Raw genomic sequence first — 6,015 nt, forward strand, 5'->3', positions numbered from 1 at the left:
TGCATGCTGCGATGGTGGGGAAGCTACGGAAAACCAACTTCAGGGTTGCCGAGGTAGGATTTGAACTCACCATCTCCTAAATGCAAGCTCACAGCTACGCGGCCCTTATTATACATTTCCACTCACATCAATTTACCTGAAAATGTAAAAACTACATATTGCCTTTAAGAACTGAATCAATGCTTCAGTACATAAGAAACACAGAACAGACATTTTGGGAGAATGGATAGAAATATCCCGAAACAAATCCTACAGTTATGTGCCCAGTGGGAAAAGATCTACTGGACGTCCATTGAAAAGATGGACTGAGATCATAACGAACTTACGGTTTGACACTTGGCTGTCTCACTATGATATTTTAATCTCATACGTACATTACTTTCTCTGTTTATCAGATTGCATGAGCTTCGGTGACTCAGACGGCAGCGCGCCGGCATCTCACCGCTGGATACCGTGGTTCAAATCCCAGTCACTCCATGTGAAATTTGCGCTGGACAAAACGGACGCGGGGCAGGTTTTTCTCCGGGTACTCCGGTTTTCCCTGTCATCTTTCATTCCAGCAACACTTTCCATTAACATTTCATTTCATCTGTCAGTCAGTTATCATTGCCTCAGAGGAGTGCGACAGGCTTCGGCAACCGGTACATTCCCTATCCTCGCCGCTAGATGGGGGCTTCATTCATTCCATCCCTGACCCGGACGAATGACTGGAAAAAGGCTGTGGATTTTCATTAGATCACATGCTGCTGTTCTCTGTTACCCTATTGTAAATCTGCCACGCTCACCAGTTTGAGAACTTCTGGAAAAGTAGGAGTTCAGCCCCTAGCTCCGACAAGAATTAAACGACAGAAAACCTTACACTTCTGTAGTAGACTGATGAACGGAACTCAATAGTCCAGCCTACCACGCATAAACTCTTGTTCATTACAGCTCACGCACTTCCTCTGTTATATTGTTGAAAACTTCTCCATATCTGCAAAGCACAAACAGAGCTATCTACTCCTTCTGTAAGATTTCTCAATTGGTACAGTGCGTACTTAAGTATGGTCCTCATACCCAACGGCCATACCACGTTGAATACACCGGTTCTCGTCCGATCACCGCAGTTAAGCAACGTTGGGCGTGGTCAGTACTTGGATGGGTGACCGCCTGGGAACACCACGTGCCGTTGGCTCAGTTCCCTTGTGGCAAAAGATCTACAGAGGTCGACACCACGAACAAACAGCATTAAAAAAAGTCCCTCATAACTCATGTGGTGTAAAAGTGAATTGTTAAATTGTGGGCCTGACAACTCATGTGTGGTGCAAAAGGGAACTCTTTTTCATTCAACTTGTATCTACTGACGATCGTACTCTCGTTTATTTTATATATATATATATTTTTTTTTTACAATTTGCTTCACGTCACACCGACACAGATATGACTTATCGCACTCCTCTGGGACAATGATTAATGAACTCCTTTACTCATATCATTTATATATATAAGAAAACATAAAGGTCCGATAACACTGCCCTGAGGAACTCCCCTCGCAACTATTACAGGGTCAGACAAAACTTCACCTACTCTAACTCTCTGAGATCTATTTCCTAGAAATATAGCAACCCATTCAGTCACTCTTTTGTCTAGTCCAATAGCACTCATTTTTGCCAGTAGTCTCCCATGATCCACCCTATCAAATGCTGTAGACAGGTCAATCGCGATACAGTCCATTTGACCTCCAGAATCCAAGATATCTGCTATATCTTGCTGGAATCCTACAAGTTGAGCTTCAGTAGAATAATAGAATAATATTTCCTAAAACCGAATTGCCTTCTATCGAACCAGTTATTAATTTCACAAACATGTCTAATATAATCAGAAAGAATGCCTTCCCAAAGCTTACATACAATGCATGTCAAACTTACTGGCCTGTAATTTTCAGCTTTATGTCTATCACCCTTTCCTTTATACACAGGGGCTACTATACCAACTCTCCATTCATCTGGTATAGCTCCTCCGACCAAACAATAATCAAATAAGTACTTCAGATATGGTACTATATCCCAACCCATTGTCTTTAGTATATCCCCAGAAATCTGATCAATTCCAGCCGCTTTTCTAGTTTTCAACTTTTGTATCTTATTGTAAATGTCATTGTTATCATGTGTAAATTTTATTACTTCTTTGGCCTTAGTCTCCTCCTCTATCTCGACATTATCTTTGAAACCAACAATCTTTACATACTGCTGACTGAATACTTCTGCCTTTTGAAGATCCTCACATACACACTCCCCTTGTTCATTAATTATTCCTGGAATGTCCTTCTTGGAACCTGTTTCTGCCTTAAAATACCTATACATACCCTTCCATTTTTCACTAAAATTTGTATGACTGCCAATTATGCTTGCCATCATGTTATCCTTAGCTGCCTTCTTTGCTAGATTCAATTTTCTAGTAAGTTCCTTCAATTTCTCCTTACTTCCACAGCCATTTCTAACTCTATTTCTTTCCAGTCTGCACCTCCTTCTTAGTCTCTTTATTTCTCTATTATAATAAGGTGGGTCTTTACCATTCCTTACCACCCTTAAAGGTACAAACCTGTTTTTGCATTCCTCAACAATTTCTTTAAACCCATCCCAGAGTCTGTTTACATTTTTATTTACCGTTTTCCACCGATCATAGTTACTTTTTAGAAACTGCCTCATGCCTGCTTTATCAGCCATATGGTACTGCCTAACAGTCCTACTTTTAAGACCTTCCTTTCTATCACATTTATTTTTAACTACCACAAAAACAGCTTCATGATCACTAATACCATCCATTACTTCAGTTTCCCTATAGAGCTCATGTGGTTTTATCAGCACCACATCCAGGATATTTTTCCCTCTGGTTGGTTCCGTCACTTTCTGAATCAGCTGTCCTTCCCATATTAACTTATTTGCCATTTGTTGGTCATGCTTCCTGTCGTTCGCATTTCCTTCCCAATTGACATCTGGTAAATTCAGATCTCCCGCTACAATCACATTTCTTTGCATGTCGTTTCCCACATAGCTGACTATCCTATCAAATAATTCTGAATCCACGTCAGTGCTACCCTTTCCCGATCTGTACACTCCAAATATATCAAGTTGCCTATTATCTTTAGAAATGAGCCTTCACCTAGAATTTCATGTGTCTCATCTTTAACTTTTTCGTAGCTTACAAATTCTTCTTTCACCAGAATGAACACTCCCCCTCCCACCATTCCTATCCTATCTCTACGATACACACTCCAGTGCCGTGAGAAAATTTCTGCATCCATTATATCATTTCTCAGCCATGATTCAACTCCTGTTACAATATCTGGTAAATATATATCTATTAAATTACTTAATTCTATTCCTTTCTTTACAATACTTCTACAGTTCAACACTAACAATTTTATGTCATCCCTACTTGATTTCCAGTTCCCTGTTCCCTTATCACCGCTCCCTAGGCCATGGAAGCTGCTGGGGTATGGGTGGTGCTAAGTAATGATATTAGAGCACAATCAGTGCGTCTGAGTGTTGAAAGGTGTTGCTCACAGGGTCAGACGTGCTGCAATAGCACTTTCTGGCCCAGTGCGGAAAGCAATGGCAAACTGCCTCACTCGTCATCTTTCCTAGTACGCTGCATTTTGGCTCTGTATTTGTGGTTTCCTTATAACTGCACGTTGCTTCTGCCCTGTGGTCCTATTTGAGGATCCAACCAGCCTCTGGGCTGCTGCTGACCTAACAATGTCGTTGCAATCCTTCTTGCTTTATTGTTTGTAGTCGTAGTTCGATGTTATGACGGCTTCCGACAAATCGGAAGATCTCATGTTAATCCTATTTCTCTATAAATTATTCATGTTCCCCCTTCTTTAGCATCACGTATCATCAGTAGGCCTAATGGCTAAATATCGCAAACTGGAGCTGCGTAAATAATAATAATGATAATAATAATAATAATAATAATAATAATAATAATAATAATAATAATAATAATAATAATAATAGATTTACGTCCCACTAATTTTACGCTTTTCGGAGACGTCGAGGTGCCGGAATTTAGTCCCGCGGGACTTCTTTTAACGTGCCAGTTAATCTACCGAAACGAGGCTGACGTATTTGAGCACCTTCAAATACAACCGGACTGAGCCAGGAGCAAACCTTAGCTGGGGTCAGAAGACGAGCGCCTCGACCGTCTGAGCCACGTGCTGCAATAGCACTTTCTGGCCCAGTACAGAAAGCAATGGCAGACTGCCTCACTCCTCATCTTTCCTGCCGTGCTTAAATTTAAATAGCCGATTTCAGTATTCCTGGGCTTCTGTTAGGTGTCAGTAAATGACGCTAATTACAACCAAATTTTATCAGCGAATGAGGTGTTCAATACCTGGAAGAACAGAATGAGAAAGCCGTATGTATGGGATGTTGAAGTACTAGGTAAACATAACCAGCCTGCGCTTTGGTTTCCTAGAAACAGAAGCGCTAGGTAAACATAACCAGTCTGCGCTCTGCTTTCCTAGAAACAGATGTGTGTATTCGAGTGTGTCATCATCTCTTTCTGATTACAGTTACAGGCTGCTTTTGCTGTCTCCAATAAGTAAACTATGGCTCAAGGCAACCTATCACAATGACATTAAGCATAATGTTGATCTTGGATCTCGACGATCAGCCTTTTTTCCAAATACTTCCTTATACCGCAATTCCTTAGAATGTTCTTATTTTTCTGCTGAAAATCTACTTTGTGTCAAAGGAAACCTCAGTGTTAATGGGTCAGGTTTAAACACTCAAAACTGTATACTAATATACTAGATAAGAATATTACTGACCTGAGTTAATGTGTAGTACAGTGATATAACGTAGTTTCCATATACTAAAAGCCAAAGGGAACTGTTAAAAATTAGGCAGTATTAGGAAGACACTTAGTACGTTTGCATGCAGGATTCAGATCGATCTGAGTACACTTCCCGTATTCAAAAGGCCATGTAAACGGGGACTCAGTTCGGACTGAGTCTCAAGGTCGATACGGTAAAATCTGGGATCGTATCGTACTCGGTTCGAATTGAGTTCCATGTAAACGCGGATTGTACTGAGATCGTATTGAAAACGACTGCACACACACTCCATGTTTGTTCTGACTAAATCATCATCATTAAAGTTCTGTCGAAATAACAAATATAATAAGCCAGTAAATATACTTACCTATATAAATGATCAGCAACTGCAGTCATATTTTAAGACGGCCAGCCCTGGCGATTAAGAAAATCACGATAACTTTCTCTTGGGGGTAAAATTGGAATGTGCGTTCTATCTATTGTACCAATTACATTTGGAATACCTACTTCTACTTCATTTGGCGTTTTTAAATTCTAAGAGGTGATATCGATTTAACTACAATTCTGCATCTTCTGTATACGTCGATGTTGCCTGGCGGATTCAATACGATACTCAAATACTACATGTAAACGGGGATCGTATTCAATACGGTAAGTGTACTCAAATCGATCTCATCCCCATGTAAACATACTAACTGTATAGAACACAATACTAGACCTCACCTCAGATATTTAAAATCCACCTGATGACACTCACTTAATTGCTTTGAGTCCCTGTTATTCGCTTAAAATCGCCCTCAAAGTTTGTAGTTGTGATAAATGCAAAAGCAACGTGAGTCGGGCTGAGTAGCTCAGGCGGTAGAGCGTTGGCCTTCGGAGCTTAAGTTGGCGGGTTCGATCTCGGCTCAGTCCGGAGGTACTGAAGGTGCTCGGTAGATTTACCGCCACATAAAAGGACTCCTGCGGGACAAATTTCCGGCACCTCGACGTCTCCGAAAACCGTAAAAAAGTAGTTAGTGGGACGTTAAATCATCATCATTATTATTATTATTATTATTATTATTATTATTATTATTATTATTATTATTATTATTATTATTATTAAACAACGTTATAAATAGCCTCTCGTAGCGTGCATTGAAGGAAGAAGAGAAAGATTCCCCACTCTTCGATGAATAAGGGTAACGGGCAAACTA

At 40.3% G+C, this 6,015-nt stretch overlaps 1 non-coding gene across 1 annotated transcript; it reads left to right on the forward strand.

The window, feature by feature from the left end:
• The first annotated feature begins 1,055 nt into the window (after positions 1–1,055).
• Positions 1,056–1,174, forward strand: LOC136859457 (5S ribosomal RNA). The gene has a single exon (XR_010859021.2). It is a non-coding gene; the product is annotated as a 5S ribosomal RNA (ribosomal RNA).
• The last annotated feature ends 4,841 nt before the right edge of the window (positions 1,175–6,015 follow it).

The sequence above is a fragment of the Anabrus simplex genome, chromosome 1 (assembly GCF_040414725.1).
Source record: "Anabrus simplex isolate iqAnaSimp1 chromosome 1, ASM4041472v1, whole genome shotgun sequence".
Lineage (NCBI taxonomy): Eukaryota > Metazoa > Arthropoda > Insecta > Orthoptera > Tettigoniidae > Anabrus > Anabrus simplex.